This window comes from Chrysemys picta, unplaced genomic scaffold, assembly GCF_011386835.1.
Source record: "Chrysemys picta bellii isolate R12L10 unplaced genomic scaffold, ASM1138683v2 scaf240, whole genome shotgun sequence".
In the NCBI taxonomy this organism is placed as follows: domain Eukaryota; kingdom Metazoa; phylum Chordata; order Testudines; family Emydidae; genus Chrysemys; species Chrysemys picta.
In genome coordinates this window covers 1-17,497 of record NW_027052947.1, presented here as the reverse complement: position 1 = coordinate 17,497, position 17,497 = coordinate 1, and positions in this window count along the sequence as shown.

The window sequence follows — 17,497 nt, the reverse complement described above, 5'->3', positions numbered from 1 at the left end:
CCTGGAACACCCACGATCCAACCCCCGTTCCCCGTCCCCTGACTGCCCCCCCGGCCCCTTACCATGCAGCTTACCCCCGCCTCTCCCCTCTCCCAGACCCTCAGCGTGCCGTGTCCAGGAGCGGCCCTGGACAGCACTGCAGTGGCGTGGCTCCAGGGGACCTGAGCTCCCGCCACTCAGCCGCAGCTCGGAGCCCCGTCCCCTTACCACGCGGCTCTGAGCGGGAGGAGCTCAGGCCCCGCTGGAGCCATGCCACTTTAGCTCTGTCCAGGGCCACTCCTGGACGCAGTGCGCTGAGGCGCTGGGGGATGGGGGAAGCGGGAGGTGGGGGGGAGCCTCCGACATTCTCCTGGGGGCCCCTGTGGGACCCAGGGCCTGGGGCAAATTGCAGCCCTGTAAGTGTTTGAGTTAGGGTTAGGGTTAAGTTTAAACATTTTGTTTTAGCTTTGAAGTTTAGAGTTATAGTTTACACTCAGAATTACAGTTGGAGTAAGGTTTTAGGATTAGGGTGAACAATTCAGTTTGGCTGAGTTTTAAAATTTAGGGTTAGCAATTACCTTTATGGTGGTTAGGGTAAGACTTAGATTGTACAAAGGCTGTGGAGTGAGATGTCTATGAAAAGGTTATGATTTGCTGGTTATGATGATGTTATCTGTATGCATGTATCTTTTTTGTACTTGAAGATATTAATATTGGCTCTATACTTGGATTTCAAATGTGGGCTCCTGGGGTACTGCCCACAAGGTAACTAGCCAGCACATCTTGGAGGGACTGTTCAAATTAAGTGGTTCATCAAGAAACACTTGATAGACAATGGACCATGGGAGACGCCCATCTACAAGATTTGCTGCAAATATATCACAGTGGTTGCAACAATGATCTATATGGTCATATTCTAATCAGATAACGTCACACCAAATATTCTATTACACAGACACTGATATGGGTTAAAAGGAATTATTATCTGTCAACCAGAAGCCCAAATAGTCCCATGTTCACCTCTCAGTTCCCGTGTGGGGATAGAAAGCAGGAGAGGTGAAAACACAAACCCCGGCAGCTATAAAAGGGAACAAGGCTGTTCCCCAAATCCCTGTTTGTCAATGCCATAGAGCTGTGCAGGGTCTGTTCATAGATTTATTTGACTCCCTGCCCTGTAGATTGTCTCTCTTCTATTAGCCTCATCAATGAACTGGTCTCCAGCCAGTCTGAGAGCCTAGGACCATGGTGCATTGTGGAGTCAGCCACCCACCCACCCTCATCGTCTGAGTATCCTTCAGTGTAACTGCCTATGGAACATTCCCCGAGAACATTCTCTCTCTCTCTCTCTCACTCGCTCTCTCTCCAGTGTGTGTGAATGAGTGTGGGGATATGAAAGGGAACATGAGTGTAATGGGAATGGAGATCTGTGTCTCAGTGTGAATGCTGATACTTGTCTGAAAGTCAGTGGGAATGGAAATATTTTGTTGTTGTTTTTGTTGTTATCTCTCAATATTACATCCTGAGATGGTGTAAAACAGGGATCGGCAACCTTTGGCACGCGTCTCTCCAGGGTAAGCACCGTGGCGGGCTGGGTCGGTTTGTTTATCTGCCGCGTCTGCAGGTTCGCCGCTCCAGGCCAATGGGGGCGGCGGGAAGCAGCGCAGGCCGAGGGATGTGCTGGCCGCCGCCAGTGGGAGCCGCGATCGTGTGAACCTGTGGATGCGGTAGGTAAACAAACTGGCCCGGCCAGCCAGAGGCTTACCCTGGAGAACCACGTGCCAAAGGTTGCCCATCCCTGGTGTAAAAACACGTCATGTTCATATCACACAAGTTCTTTAAACACAACCAGGAGAAAGCTTCTGTCTACACTTTATTGCTTATTAATAATGAACTAAGTAAATGATCTTGATGATGATGCTCAGCGGTGACAGATTTGGTGCTGGTTGTGGGTCTCCAGAAGCTGGGAATGGGTGACAGGGGATGGATCACTCCGTGATTTCCTGTTCTGTTCATTCCCTCTGGGGCACCTGCCATTGGCCGCTGTCGGGAGACAGGACACTGGGCTAGATAGACGATCTCTCTGTCCCAATATGACCCTTCTCAGTCCCACCGAGTTTACAATCCGAGTGTAAATGGGAAGTGGAGTGTGACTGGGAACAGGAATATAAACACCAATATAAATATCAGCCGTGCATAATAATCTTCCTTCACTGTTGCCTGAATCCTCCTCAACTCTCCCCTTAAGGAAAACTCCCAGACACGCCGCTCTCGGCCCACTAATGTCAGGGAGGCTCCACTGCAAAACCTTAACTCTGTCCTCAGACTCCCCCCATCCCCCAGCTTCTCCCACCTGCACCCACAGGCGGACCCCAGATCTGGTCCAGAGCACGAGCCAGGCTTGCTCAGATCACGTTCCTGGTGTCATGGATCATTTCAATGTAGCCGGTCACTGCTGGGAAGGGAAAGGGGCTTCCTTCCCAAATCCCTCCCAGCGCCCTGGGAAATCTTCCCTCTCCAGCGGGTGGCCCAGCCCATTGGATCCCTGGGACATGACCCCTCCCCAGACACTGACCCCCCTGACCGGACGTTGCATGGCCCTTGTGCGCGTGGAACGGGGCTCCAGAGCTGAGTCCCCCCAGTCCCCAATGTCACCTCACGATAGCCAGGCCCTCAGTTCCTGGGTGAGGAAATACAGTCACTGCAGGGAGCTGGTCATTCCTCCCAGGGGTCCGAAAGTGTCAGGAGGACCCAGCGCCCTGTGCCCGGCGCTGCACAGACACACAGGCCGGGACAGTCTGACTCCCGCACCTGGAGCCCTAGGGCGAGTCAGTCAGATCACTGGCAGCAGGAGTGTGGGTCTCTTATAAAGCGGGGGCATGCAAATGAGGGAGACAGTTTCCTGTTTAAATCTGTGCCTCTCTCTGCCCAGGTTGCACCCGGAGACACAATCCGCAGTCCCTGGGTCTGTGCAGGGACCAGCCAGTCCCCTGAGAACTTTCCCTGCCAACACCAGGGAAAATGGGGTTTTTGCTCCTTGTAATTTTTGTTGTAGCAGCTTTGGAAGGTATTTTCCTCCTCTGAATAACTGGCAGATTTAGAAGAATATTGTGTTACCGCTGTTTTTATACCGATATTACTGGCCTGTCTTTATTCTCAGGTGTCCGGTCCCAGGTGCAGCTGGTGGAGTCCGGAGGGGATGTGAAAAAGCCCGGAGACTCTCTCCGTCTCTCCTGCAAAGCCTCCGGGTTCACCTTCAGCAGCTACCAGATGGTCTGGGTCCGACAGGCTCCTGGCAAGGGACTAGAATGGGTCGCTTATATAAGTAATGGTGGGGGTACTATACACTACCTTGAATCAGTGAAAGGCCGGTTCATCATCTCCAGGGATGATTCCAAGAGTGAGCTGTATCTGCAAATGACCGGCCTGAAGCCCGAGGACACCGCCCACTACTACTGTGCGAGACACACACAGTGAAACGAAACCGTTTTGTGATCATACAAAAACCCAGGCTGCGGAATCGCCCTTCTCCCGGCAGCCACGCGGGGGGCAGCAGTGACACACACACCACTTCGGGCTGGACAGGAGATCTGGCAACCGAGTGAATGTAACACAAACCTCCTGTCAGTTATAACCCTTCCGTTCCCAGGCAATGTGTCGCCCCGTCCTGCCCAGAGCTCCGCTGGGCCGGCGGCGCAGAGACCCCTCGCTCCAACTTGCTAAACATTCGTATGCCCCTTCATGCTTCGGCCACCATTCCGGAGGACTTGCTTCTATGCTGATGATGCTAGTTAAAAAAATAATGCACCAATTAAATTTGTGACTGTACTCCTTGGTGCATGTGTGGGGGGAGGAACTATATGTCTCCTGCTCTGTTTTATCGGCCTTTTGCATATATTTCATGTTATAGCTGTCTCGGATGATGATGCAGCACGTCAGTTTTCAGAACACTTTCACAGCAGATTTGACAAAACGCAAAGAAGGGACCGATGTGAGATTTCTAAAAATAGCTAGAGCACTCGACCGAAGGTTTAAGAATCTGAAGTGCCGTCCACAATCTGAGAGAGATGAGGTGCAGAGCATGCTTTTAGAAGTCTTAAAAGAGCAACACTCAGGGCTTGTCTACACTACGCAGCTTTTAGGGACAAGGCTGTGTTGACACAACCTTGTCACTAAAAATCAGCATGTGTGAATGCTCTTTTGTGGTATTTTGTGAGCACTTTTGTCAACAAAATACTTCCAGCCCTGCAAGAGGTATAACCTGTGTTGGCAGAAGAGCGCTTCTGCCAACAAAGCCGCATTCACACTGCCATTTGCATCAGCAAAACTTTTGTCTTTTGCGGGGGGAGCTTTTTCAAGTACCCGTGAAAGACAAAAGTTTTGGTGAGAACTGTGCAGTGTAGACATACCCTCAGATGTGGAAACTACAGAACCCGAACCATCAAAAAGGAAAATCAACCTTCTGCTGGTGGCATCTGACTCAGATGATGAAAATGAACATGTGTCAGTTTGCACTGCTTTGGATCGTTATCAAGAAGAAACCACCATCAGCATGGACGCATGTCCTCTGGAATGGTGGGTGAAGCATGAAGGGACATATGAATCTTTGGCGCATCTGGTACTTAAATATCTTGCAACACCAGCTACAACAGTGCCATGCGAACACCTGTTCTCACTTTCAGGTGACATTGTAAACAAGAAGCAGCAAGAAAATTGTAACCAACCTTGTGTGTCTGAGTGAATGGCTGACCAAAAAGTAGGACTGAGTGGACTTGTAGTCTCTAAAGTTTTACATTGTTTTATTTTGACGGATTTTTTTAAAAATAATTCTACATTTGTATTTGTAAGTTCAACTTTCATATAAAGAGATTGCACTAGAGTACTTATATGAGGTGAATTGAAAAATACGTTTTTTTAGGTTTTTAAAGTGCAAATATTTGTAATTAAAGAGAAATATAACGTGATCACTGTACATTTTGTATTCTGTGTTGTAATTGAAAATAATATATAGTAAACATCCAAAAATATTTAAAATAAATGGTATTTTATTGTTAACAGTGCAATTAATCGCGCAATTAATTATGATTATTATTTTTTTAATTACGATTATTTTTTTCTCTAATTGCTTGACAGCCATACGAGCAATATAATAAATCTCTACCGAACATGGGATAGGACGGCAGAGAGGATTTAAGGGAGTTAAACATCCAATCCTGCAGGATTATGATGACATCTCGGTTCCTAACTCCCTTGTGCTCTTTTCCCAACCAAAACCATTAGAGAAGAGTTATAATTTCTCTTCTTCAAATATTCCTTCCTTCCTAAGAAGGCGCTGTCCTGCGCTTGTATTTGGCTGACAGTTTCAAGGACCGTTAAGAGTGCTAAATGACCAAACACCCTTGCTGAGCAGAACTCACTGCCTGAGGGGGACACACGTCCCAGGGAGAGATGCCCATGTGTAGACAGAGCTCACAGCCCGACCAGCTCTTCTGCTCACGTTGTGAAACTCGCCTGCAAATCCCTTCACTGGAGGATTCCTGTTTAAATCCAGCCCCCTGATTGGAGGAGCCTCGGTCCCCCCCTAGACACAGAACTGCCCGGGCCTCGCTGCTGGGGACAGTTTGCACCTTCATTTAAGATGAACCTGCTTCTGATTTTCCTGTTCATGCTGGAGGCCCCTTCAGGTGCGTGTCTATTGGGGGTCCGAAGGGTTAATTGCTGCAGTGACTCCAGAAGATCAGCCATTCAAGGAAGCCTACGGGAATGAAGTGCCCGGATCCTGATGTAATTCAGTGACATTTGGGTGTCTCGCTAGCTTAGACGCGGTCTCGTGGTGTTTAATTTTCACACGTTCCCCACTCCCTGGGGTTAGGAGCCTGGCTCACGGATTCATATCTGTGTTTCCTTCCCAGGTGTCCTCTCCCAAGTGCAGCTGTGGGAACCGGGGCAGGGAGTGGTGAAACCCGGGGAGTCCCTGACACTCACTTGAACCATCTCTGGAGACTCGTTTCTAGCACCAGCGTCGCCTGGAACTGGGTCCGGCAGCCTGCGGGGAAAGGGCTGGAATGGATGGGACCCGCATTCTATAGCTCCCCCAGGTGAAACACTGAGTACCCCAGCTCTGTGCAGTGTCGAGTGACCATCTCACAAGACACTTCCAAGAACCAAGTCTCGCTGACAGCTGCAGACACCGCCACCCATCACTGCGCCAGAGGCAACGCTCGGGGACACACAAGCAGGCAGCCGTACGACAGGGGGAAGCGATTTTTGAATAGTGCAGTGAGGCGCTGAGTACAGCAGGGAGACTCCCCGCGTGGCTCTGCATCACCTTTACCCAGGTCTTGTCATCCGCAAGTTGTAATGGAAAGGGGAGATTTTAACTGAAATCAGTTAGCGCCTCCATTCCGTCTGAGTTCCTCTAGAGAGGGGGACATGTTAATGGGAGAACAATGGGGGGGATAAGGAATATAACTGCTTTCAAAACACAATAGCAAGCAAACAACGTGTATTCCTTCCACCTGATAACATAGATGTCAAATTCCTGTAACACAGAAAGTGAAAAATCCATGGGATAAACATATTTATTACAAATATCTAGGATACCCTGTACAATTTATAAACTCCTCTGTGCACATCTGATTTTCATTACACGCGTTATGATAAGAAAGAAAGAAAGAAAGAAAGAAAGAAAGAAAGAAAGTGAATGGAGATTCATCCACCTTGACTCCAGCGGAGTTACCACTGAGTTACACCAAAGGTGAATGACTGGTGAAATAACCCGTTTTCTATAGTATTCATAAATGTGTAGATGAACATAACCTAACAATAAAATGATCATTCATGGGTATAAAACCTTGTCCCTCATGATCTCCTGCGGCAATGAGTTACACAGGTAAATTGTGCAAAAGTCTGTGGAAAGTATTCCCTTGAAAGAGGAGAAAAACTAGTTTGAGACAAACACTTTTGGTGAAGATTCTGGCCTTTATAAATAGTGTTCAGCATCATGGGCCAGATTTTCAATGGTGCCTAAAAATGCAGATATGCATCCAGTAGCAGTTACGAAAGAAAGCCTGGGCTACCTCCCTAACTCCCACTGAGTGCTACTCCGTACGCCCCAACTAGACTTTGTGCTTGAAGTCCCACGACTCTGAAATGTATTTTCTCCCTCTATGAGGGCATACCCCAGAGGAAGCATCCTCTTTAAACTGGAAACCTCCCTCTCGATCCCTTTCATTTCCCTTCACCATTGGGTGAAAACCCCATGTACACCTCTGCCCCCAGTGAGTCCCTGTTTCAACACAAGGCTCTGATCCTAGATACTCCAATGTTCATCCAGGAACATGTCGTCCAGAACCTGGAGCCCAAATCTTCCACAGTAACTGCATAAATATAAAATCCCTACAGACGTCAATCTCCTATTAGCTAATCCTTCATATGTGTATTGGGAAAAATAGGGAGAGAATCATTTCTCTCTATAACTGCCTTTCGCTCATATATTTGCTCCTTCTTTACTCCCCGAAAGGTGTCCTCTCTGAAATCCAGTTGGTCTAGTCCATGCCAGGAATCACAGAATCCTAGAAATGTAGAGCTGGAGTGGATCTCCAGAGGTCACCTGGTCCATCGCCCCCAGGCGGAGGCAGGGCCAAGTACCCCCAGAGAATGGGGAAGGGAGGAGAGAAGCTCACACTGACCTGTGATGTCTCAAACCTTCCCAGCACTCAGAGTTATCACTCTTGGAATTGGGTCTGGCAGCCTGCTGTGAAAGGACTGCAATGGATAGACCACATGATGTATGGGGAGAGATTCAGTTTATTCCCACGCTTGGAAAGGCCGAACCATCATCTCTACAGACACATCCAAGAACCACTTTTCCCTGCAGCCTTTGACAACACCAGAGCTGATGCCCAGACCGAGACCCGCACGTGCCCTGAGCCGCCTGGGTCATTCCAATTTCTGTTGGACAATCCTATGATTCAAACTCAGTAGCTGTAGATCTGACTCGTGTGTCACATAGCGTTCTCCTTTCCCTTTCAACCCCTCTCCTCCCTTATATCCCCTGAGGGATATCTGCATGCAAATCCCGGCCCACGCATGTCCTGTATAAACACATGCTCCTGGAGGTAAAAAGCTCAGATTCTCTGGTGTCTTGGAGAGAGGCTCTATTCTCTGACAGTGCAATCATGAAGCTGTTATTTGTATCCCTTCTCCTGCTGGCTGTCCCCTCATGTGAGTATTGGGTGGGACCGATCTGCACAGCACCAGGGGATGAATGGGTTGTGGGATGAATTCATACGGCTCTGTCTTTTCCACAGTGGTCCTGTCACAAGTGCAGCTGGTGGAGTCAGGGCCTGGGACTGTAAAACCCTCAGAGACTCTCAGCCTCACCTGCTCCATCTCAGGTGCCTCCTCGGACACTCTGGGCAGTAACTGTTGCTGGTGGAACTGGATCCGACAGAGTCCCGGGAAAGGGCTGGAATGGATCGGGGATATAGAGCAAGGGGGAAGCACAAACTATGCCACTTCCCTCCAGAGTCGCATCACCATCTCAGTGAACCCTTCCAAGAACCAGTTCTCCCTGCAGCTCCGCTCGCTGACAGCTGCAGACACCGCCACGTATTACTGCGCCAGAGACACAGTGACACAGAGCAGAGCAGGGCCTGGCACAAAAAGAGGAAGCGAGTTCCGTGCAGACACTCAGGGCCCTTTTACACAAACTTCCTGCTCCTGGTAGAAGGGGAACGTTCACTCCCCTGGCCATTATTATCTCAGACTCACTGGACAGGGATTATCACCTCAGAGAACCGAAATGATCTACAGCCCTTTGGAACCAATGAAACTCTCGCCTCTGATTTCACACGGCTTCGGTTGTTGTGGCCTTAAGAAGGACGTACACGGTGAGAGCAGATCCACAACTGGAACCAATGATCACAGATCCACTGGATTCAATATAGCAGCTACCCCTAGGTATGCCAGCTGACAATCTGAACCTTTTATTCAAACAGTTAAACACTCTAGTAAACACATGGGAGCTATTCGTCCAATGGGATTTGGGTGCCTAACTCCCTTAGGTTCCTTTGAAAAGCCGAGTCTTTCATACGATGAGGCGCCATCTACACATTTAGAACTAGATAATCATCCCCTTCACAACCGTGTCTTTTATTCTGGAAAGAATTAAAGCCTCTAGGCTCAGAGTGTAAAAGGTTCCATAGCATTTAATATTCTAGTTAATATTGGATCCCTGCCCCCAAAGACTTTATTATCTAGGTAAAAAAGAGGAGACAACAGATGGGAGATCACAGGGAACAAAGATAATATTAGTCAGCATGACAGGCACTGGTCTCAGCAAACCACTGATCTAACTGTTCTTTCTCTCTCTCTCCATCTCCCACCTCTACACAGACTCACAAACACACACAGACACGTGTCCCAGCGCAGCGTGCAGGGAAGGGTGAGCTGGAGTGTTTGTGCAGGTGGGGGCGGGGGGCGAATCGCCCTTTCACTGAATTTCCATAGTAGGTGGTTGCTCCACTAATTGCTGATACCCACCGCAGCCCCTGCCCGGGAGCCGCCCTGACAGATCCAATTAATTCAGTGGCTGTCTATGTTGAACCCTGAGGTGGTACAGGTCAGTCTGAGGGAGTCTCCGGGCTTTTTCACATCCCCGCCGGACTCCAGCAGCTGGACTTGTGACAGGGCCCCTGGGAATAAACGTGTGTTAAAATCGTGTCAGTGTGAACTGCCAACAACTATCCATTCCTCTGACTCCCCTACCAACACAGGGGGAGAAAATACCTTCCAAAGCGGCTGCAACGAAAGCTAAATGGAGCCACAGACTCATTTCCCTGGTGGATTGGCTGGTAACTGCACAGACACAGGGGGCTGCGGATTCTCTCCGGGTGCAGCCCTGCAGAGAGAGATTTAAACAGGAAACACTCACCGTTATTTGCGTATCCCCCTCCTTATACCAGACAAAGCTCCTTCCCAGGGGATGAGTTGATGATTCCCTTGTCACTGGGCTAGACGGACCATTGGTCGGACCCAGTCTGGCCGTTCTTCAGTTCTCATGATCTCACGTCTTGGTCTGAGGAGCCAAGAGTAGGAGCGAGACTCGTTACTGGAGAAAAAAGATGGGAAAAGATTTGAACTCCTTGAGGGTTTAACAGACTCTGGGCCTTGGCTGTTGCCTCGGCAACTTGCTAGATGGCGTATGCTCGGTCTACAGGCCCAGCCCTGACGCCCCTGAAGCGGGCACGACTCTCCTCTTCGCAGTCAGGGAAATGTCTGTAATTGCTGTCCGGGTTTGACAGCACGGACTGGAACCTGCCCGGCTCTGCCAGGCTTTCTGCGCTCTCACCTCCCCACATGTCCCATGACAGGCAAGAACCGATATTGGAAAGGTGTTTGTTGGTGTCCGGTTCGCAGGGAAAAAAAAGCCGAGAGTCCTCGTCTTCCTGCTCTCCCCGCCCCCAGACATCCCCTTCCGTCTTTCTGATATTGTTTTGAAAGCGCGGATTCCATATGTTCACTGCGTGTACAGCGCTCTGTTCCTGCATGGCATGACTGGGGCGCATCAGTCCGAGAGCAGATCTATCGAAAGGGGAATGAGGGTCCCCATGCGAGCAGCCAGCAGACAAGGCCTCCAGCCCTGCGCTCTCTGACCCTAATGAACCCTGACACCTCCCTTATGGGGCTGTGGCTTCTTTCTGCACGATCCCAATAAGCCCTGACAGACTTCCTCCCGGTACCCTTACTAGCCCACTGCCCTCAGCGCCAACCTTTGGGAGCTTCCTGTAATTAAGAGCAGCCGGTCCCCGGTTACTATGTAAAATAGCTGGATCTTTACCTCCCCCTCGGAGAGCAGCAGAAATTCTGGACTGTGATTGCAGATGTGAGGTGGGCTCCTTTAGCCATGAGGCCCCTTTGAAACTCCCAGACCTGCGCTAGGAGCTGAGTGGTCTCTGCCAGGCCCCCTGACAGACAGGGGCAAAGGGGGCAATTGCCCAGGGGCCTCTCAGCCCAGCACGGGCACTCAGGTCAGTGGGGACAGTCACGTGACTAAAGGTCCTAAGATCGGGGTCATTGGAACTGCTCAGAGAGAGACTGAGGCACTGGGAGAAGCAGACGTGGATTGGAGAGAGATGGGGGCAGGAAAGACACAGAACGCGACTCCCACTGGAAAAGATAGAGCCTAATTCTTCTGTATCAGAGGGGTAGCGGTGTTAGTCTGTATCCACAAAAACAACCAGGAGTCTGGTGACACCTTAAAGACTAACAGATTTATTCGGGCATAAGCTTTCGTGGGCAAAACACCCATCTCTTCAGATACAGATACACCGACAAGGAGAGCGGGGTACCCCGGAGATAGATTCTGGCCCTTCTCTCAGCCACACACAAAGAAACTGAGTTCGCTCTAGGAAATAATTGGAGTCTCTTATAAGAAGGGGGATATGCAAATAGGGGTGAGAGTTTCCTGTTTAAAGCTGTCTCTCTCACTTCCATGGCTGCACCCGGACAGACAATCTGCAGCCTCTGTCTCTGGGCAGTCACCAGACAACCCCTCTGAAAACTCTCCTCTCCAAACACAGGGACAATGAGACTTTGGTTGTATGTCGTTCTCATTGCAGCAGTGTTTGAAGGTATTTTCTCCCTTGCCGTGTGTTGGATAGTCAGGGGATTGTTATTCTGTTTCCCTACATACTCATATTCCCCGTCATTCATCTTTATCCCCAGGTGCCCTTTCACAAGTGCAGCTGGTGGAGTCTGGAGGGGATGTGAAAAGGCCCGGAGACTCTCTCCGCCTCTCCTGCAAAGCCTCCGGCTTCACCTTGAGCAGCAACTGGATGCACTGGGTCCGTCAGGCCCCCGGGAAGGGACTGGAGTGGATCGCCCGGATTCACGGTTCTAGCATAAACTACAGTGACTCAGTAAAAGGCCGATTCACCATCTCCAGGGATGATTCCAAGAGTGAGCTGTATCTGCAAATGACCGGCCTGAAGCCCGAGGACACCGCCCGGTATCACTGTTCGAAGACACAGTGAGGGGAATCCCGATACTGCTAATACAAAAACTCAAACTGCAGAATCTTCTTTCTGCCATGCACCGCATGGGGGCAGCACTTCCACAAACCATCCAGCCCTGGGCACAGGAACGGGATCTACAACCAGAGCAAAAAAACCCTCTCGTCAGGTTTGAGATCTCTGTATTCATATACGATCACGTGTCCATAAAAACTGCAACAACTTGACTATCACATGCTTACACTGGCGCTCATCAGACACTGGAGTAAAACTGCAGACTGCACAAGAGAAATATTTGGGGGACCAATTGTTCAGTGTGAGAATCAGAACTTGGGCTTCTAAAGCTGCCTAAAAGTGATGACTGTGCAAATGCTTTTGTTGTTTGTTGGGGGATGGGTAGAATTGCTCTCAAATCCCTCTGAAAAACAATGAAATACCAGTGTCGATCTAACACACACTTCAAAGGGTACATCAGGCTCCAAACACCACTAGACTCAACAGAAAAACAGATTTTCCCCCCGATTCTTCCCTTTTCACTTCTCTCTAAGGGCCTGACCCACAGTCCGCTAACGCCAGAGGTGGGTCTTTCCATTCACTTCAACAGACGGTAGCTCAGCCCTTACACCTGGAGGGATGGGAGGGGATTCAAGGGAGCTCTTGGTGAACCTGTATGGTCAGATGGCCCCGCACTCGCTGGGCGCTGCCAAGACACAGAGTTCGCACCAGTCCGACTCCCTCCCTTAGAGCCTCTGGCCAAATAACTCCAAGCATTCAGGGAAAGGGTTTGTGTCTCCTATAAGTGGGGGATATTCAAATAGGGGTGAGAGTTTCCTGTTTAAATCTGTCCCTCTCTGCCCAGGCTGCAGCCAGAGACAATCCGCAGCCCTCTGGTGTCTATGCAGTTACCAGCCAAACCCACCTGATAAGTTTCCCCTCCAAAACCAGGAAAAATGAGACTTTGTCTCCATTTCGTTCTCATTGTAGCAGCTCTGGAAGGTATGTTCTCCCCTGAGTGCCCTGAAGAATATTGAGTTGCTGAATATAACATCAATATGCTTTAAAGTGCCTTTATTTACAGGTGGCCGGCCCCAGGTCCAGCTGGTGGGGTCTGGAGGGGGAGTGGAAAAGTCATCTTTGGAGACTACTGGATAAGCTGGGTCTGTCAGGTTCCTGGCAAGGGCCTGGAGTGGATCTAAATAAATATGTGGAGATATACCTATCTCCTAGAACTGGAAGGGACCCTGAAAAGTCATTTAGTCCAGCCCCCTGCCTTCACTAGCAGGACCAAGTACTGATTTTTGCCCCAGATCCCTCGTGACCCCCTCAAGGATTGAACTCACAATGGGTTTAGCAAGCCCATGCTCAAACCACTGAGCTATCCCTCCCCCCAGCCTTGTATAAGCTACTGGGCCGGCAGTACTGTACATTACGCCAGCTCGATCCAAGGCCGATTCACCCTCTCCAGGGACAATCCCAACAACCTGCTGTATCTGCAAATGAGCGACCTGGAACTCCAGGACACTGCCCTGTATTACTGTGTGTGACGAAGTGGGACTGTTCTTAATGTTTTCCTCAGTTTCCCCTATGCAGTTCTTAAGTATGCTCAGCCCGCTACCGGCCTGGGGTTCCCTTCCGGCCTGGGGTTCCCTTCACCCAGGCCGGGTTCCCTTCCGGCCTGGGGTTCCCTTCACCCAGGCAGGGTTCCCTTCTGGCCTGGAGTTCCCTTCACCCAGGCCGGCAGCGGGCTGAGCGGGGCCGGCGGCCGGGACCTCGGCGTGCCATTAAAAATCGGCTCGCGTGCCATCTTTGGCACACGTGCCGTAGGTTGCCGACCCCTGTCCTACAAAGTCCTTCACTTGTGGTGTGAGGAGAGTCTGAGATATTTAAGTGCCTATAGAGGCAGATAGGAGCCTGGGAACGGAGTTTTAAAGGTATTTAGGTGCCTAAAGAGGCAGATAGGGGCCTTTGTAAACTCCATTAGAAACCTACGTGAGTTAGCTGCCTAATAGCCATTGCCATTAAAAAAAAGTAAGAGAAATTAAATATTCGGAGGTAGAGAATCATCTTTGCAGCGTGTTGATCTAGACTTGTTCATTTGGTCAGAGGGGACGAGGCATTGCAGAGCTTTTTCTCACCCACCACTGCTTACCTTTAGACTACCTTTACCGCAACTTTGGCTTATAAGTTTTTCTGTCCCATCTTGACTGCATGCTTTCTTTGCACAAAGCAGCTTTCCCCCTGTGCCAGCGATTCAATTGCACTGTTTAAAACCACAAAGTCTTCTTATGTAACTCCCTCCCCCTTAGATATGCTGTACGCTAGGTCTGAAAGTATGAGAACTGGGATTCTAGACTCTTTCCAAAGAGAGAAGGAGGAGGATCCGTGCCCCAGGGAACACACAATGTAGAACTAGACAGACAAGTTAACAAACAGAGGGTGGGTAGAGGAAAGATTTGCAACCAGCATGGAGTTGTATTAACAAATGTTATAGAAATACGGTAACAGCATTATAGTGAGATTGGGTTCAATTTCACCACTTCATACTTCCTCTTGAAACATTAACCTGGTAGGTTCAGGGTAATGTTGCTGGGACTGCAATTAAGGATTTGTGTTACACTGTTGGAGGAAGAAAGAAGATCCCTGTGAGGTAGCAGTGTGAGATATCAGACTTGACTACCCTTATCCGGATTGAAACAATTGTTTTCTTTGTGGAATCTTATGCATTAGGTGAATTGTCTTTGTATAATGGAGATCTGCCTACCAGACTACAAGTGCATTAGCAGTGCAAACCGTTCTATGCTGCCAGAAACCAAAGGGATTCTTCTGATAGAAGAAGAAGAAGATGGAAAGTGACCAGCGAAGCATTTCAGAGCGAGGCTTGCTGCACTTCCAAGGAAGCATTCACCCACATGGGCAGCTCCAAGTAACAGCTCATTTCTCTGGACTACAATTCTGAGAAGTGTTGAATCCCCTCGGAGCTACAGGGACAGTTTATGTAAAGAGGTTTCGCACGGTGACTGGGATATACACACACACACAGTGATACAGACACCATAGAGCCCTGCACAAAAACTTTGAACATAACAAGCACATTTTTTCTCGCCCTTGGTGTTTTTTGACCTTTTTAGAGGAAGCTACATGGAAAAAGCAGCAGAAAGGGCCAGAAAAATGTTTGACAAAGTTTTTCTTTTAAAAAAAAATCTTAATTACGATTGATTCATTTAAATCCCTTGTTTTTCGTTTATTGTGAAGGGAAAGGGAGATATTATGCATATGTTATTGCGTTGGTGTAATGATAATATTTTAAATTGTTCTTTTACCTTTGCCCATTTCTTTATATGCTGTCAAGTGCACATGCCTAATTACTCTATACAGGGTTTTATCCTCATTAGTTAAATTAAAGAAGGAAAACATCCATAACTATTTTTATTATTTTCAGAACGGAGGGTCACCTTGCTACATGGTCCCACATACGGCATGTTGCTGTTCTTTGGGACCCCTAATCAATCCTCCTCAACCCACTGGCAGATCTTGGCTTTGAGGCACAGAATTTGTTTCTGAAAGCAGGAAAATTTAGGAGACAAGCATCAAAATTCTTCTGTAAGGCCCTGATCCTACAGAAACTGAGCACGTGTTTCAGTTTACACATTGGAATAGACCCACTGAAATGTTAATAGGGCTATCCAGCGGGACAGATCCTCAGCTGGTGTAAATCTTCATATTGGCTTCAAAGGTGCCAGGACCCTTTACACCAACTGAGAATCTGCCTCAGGGTGGAGGAAGTTGAGCATGTTTGTAAGTCTTTGCAGGACCAAGGATTCCATATTTTAATTATAAAGGCTCAAAGAGACAACAAAAATCATGTCTCTTTGAGCTAATTTTCTTGTTCTGCAGCTAAAATATAAATCACCTTTTGCATGGAAAAGGTTTTTGGTTTAGCACAAGATTACAGCAGAAACTGGAGATGAATAATTAATCTAACCCAGACTCAGACTAAAATAAATACACCCTAGCAGTTGTTTCAATTTTCTCTAGAGAGGTTCTTGCACAGCTGTATAGCACTGTGGACTCCGAGGCTGTCTTTAAAGGGACCAAAGTCTCTCTAATACCAAGTAAGTGACTTAACCTTAATGCTCAGGAAAGGGTGTTTGAAAACTTTACATTTAAGAAAAAGTAATTTAGTAAAGATTTTTGAAGGCACATTGAAGGTGAGATTAAAAATAACCCTGTGACTCTGCAGGGATTCTTATTGTCTGTGCTGGTAGTGGTGGTTTTGGGCAATGCACACTTTGGATCCAGAGACAATAGGTCCTTCTGGAAATGTGTGTGTATAAATTACCAGCTTCTGTCCGACTTTCAGTGACAGTTGGACATTCCTTCTTTCTAGCAGAGAGAAATTAGTTAAAATAGTCATGTGTTGCTCTGCAATTTTAATTCATTTTTACACTGCAATCTTCTAAAAATATTCTATTGAAAGGTTTCAACATTCATATTAAGTTCATACAAAAAGTTGTTGTTAAAGTAGTTTTATAATTGCAGAAACAAACTTTCAAAACTTAGCAAAGGCCAGAATTAAGGTTGTTTGGGCAAAATTAACTCTTTCTCCTTATGCTACAACTTCTAATGAAATGATCACATGCTATTTTCCCCTACAACTCCCATTTTTCAGTTCCTATTATTATTATTACTAAAATCCTGGCTTCAAATGAGACTTAAGGAGCTCAGTCTATTCAGTTTATCAAAGTCTAGATTAAAAGAGGACTATATCATGTACTTATCAAATAGGTACTCTCTAGGTACCCACATACGGCAAAGATCATTGCTTTTAAGGCAAGAAGGGACCATTATGATAATCATTTAATTAAATTTCAACCACGATATTAACTTTCCAGGAGATCAAACACCTTCCAAGCCCTCCATCTCCATTATGGAGTCAGAAAATGAGAGCATTGCTGCTTGCCTGGTGAAAGATTTCTACCCTAAAGAGCTGAAGATATTCATGAATTCTAACAGTGAAATTATATATGAAGCAACAGACCCGATCCTCACATCTAGTGGGAAATACAGTGTTGTCAAAATTGTCAAGTTCTCTTCAACTGAACTAGTGTCTTGCTACGTTCAACATAACGGCAAAATTATTAAGAAAACCCAAACAGCTGAGAAGCCGCCAGGTATATTTTCAGGGTTTAAGGCTCAATAAGATAATACACCTTTGAGATTAATTCAGTTTTTATTTATCATATAGGATCACAGTGGAAGTTGGAATGGATTAGTGCATTCATCTAGTCCAGTATTCTGTCTCCAGCTGTTTCAAAGGAAATTGCAAGAAATCCTACATAAAATGTTTATTTAAGAAAATGTTTTGTGCCACTATTCAAGGACTCATATACTTCCAAAAAGGGTAGACTCTCTTTGACTTCACAGCACTATGGACCAGGCTAGAACTGTGCCCAGGGTGAACTTCTGACAAGTCTCTCTCTCTCTGTGTGTGTGTGTATATATAT